The following is a 1,269-nucleotide window of genomic DNA, read 5'->3' as shown; positions in this document are numbered from 1 at the left end:
TCAAAGACAGGTCTTCAGAGAAACCAGCCTTGTCAGCCCCTTGATCTTGGACATCCAGCCTCTAGAACTGTGAGAAAATAAATTTCTGTTGTTTAAGTCCCACAGTCTGTGGTATTTTGTTACAGAAGTCCTAACAGACAAATAATACCTCTTTATCTTGGAATCCTTAATCACACGGCAAATACCCGTTTCCCACATAAGGTAACATTTACAAGAGCCAAGGATGAGGACTTAATATGTTTGAATTGCTATTATTCAACATACACTGAAAATCATGAACACAAGCCGTTAACTCATATCTCCTCCTGGGGAGGAGTGGATAAGGAGAGAGACAAGAGGTGAGGGCTGTGGTTACTTGCTGATCTAGTTGTAGTCTAGGGAATATGAGGAGCAGGCGGTGAATGCTCTCCCAAGTGCCACCCACAAACCACTGGTGCACCAAAAGTTTTCTGTTTCTTTATATCCATTTGGAGAACTCCTAACCTGATGTCTGACATAGTAAGTACTTAATAAATAATAGGTGCCCTCCCTGATTAAGCCCATTCCTGAAAATCTGCTGAGCCAGATCGTCTTTCTCCAGCACACTCACAACCACTTCCCCTTTTCAGCACACAGGCTCTGCCCACCAAATCACAAAAATGGAGGTGAGAAGACCTAGTAGAGCCTGATATACGAATCTTGCCACAGAGTCAGAAATCAAGGCGGTAAATGACCAAGGCTGGAATCTACCTCCAACAGGATCACAACTGCTGAATCAGCAAATAAACGTTTTTTGAACCTGGTACTTGGCACTTGGCATTGTGACATTGATAGTAAGTCAGACAGACATGGTCCCCAGCCTGTAGCAATCCAAAGTCTAAGACAGACAGGATTGATCTGCCTAGGCATGGTAAGAACAGGGCAATAGCTGTCATGTATTAACAAGGGGAGACCTGTTACAAGCTTGTGTGTGTAACACCCAAAGCACAGATTAAGTAGAAATTGCCTTTAAGTGAGTTTCTGGGAGGCTTATACATTGCACAAGGAGAGGAGCGAGTTTTTAGTTTTTCCTGGCATAGGGACTGACTGAAATCAGGAGTGGGATCAATTATTAGTTCTGCCTCAGCCTCAGTACCCTTTCTCCCACTCCACCTTCCAAAGTAGCCTATATAAGAATGGTGGGAATTCTGTAGATTTTGGGGAAACAAATGAACCATATTTTTTAGCATCTGCTATGAGCAAAGCACTAGGCAAGCTAGAAAACACGAAGCAATATAGACTCGGCCACCA

This window comes from Trachypithecus francoisi, unplaced genomic scaffold (assembly GCF_009764315.1).
Source record: "Trachypithecus francoisi isolate TF-2019V2 unplaced genomic scaffold, Tfra_2.0 Lachesis_group10, whole genome shotgun sequence".
Taxonomy (NCBI): domain Eukaryota; kingdom Metazoa; phylum Chordata; class Mammalia; order Primates; family Cercopithecidae; genus Trachypithecus; species Trachypithecus francoisi.
Note: the sequence above shows the minus strand (reverse complement) of the source record.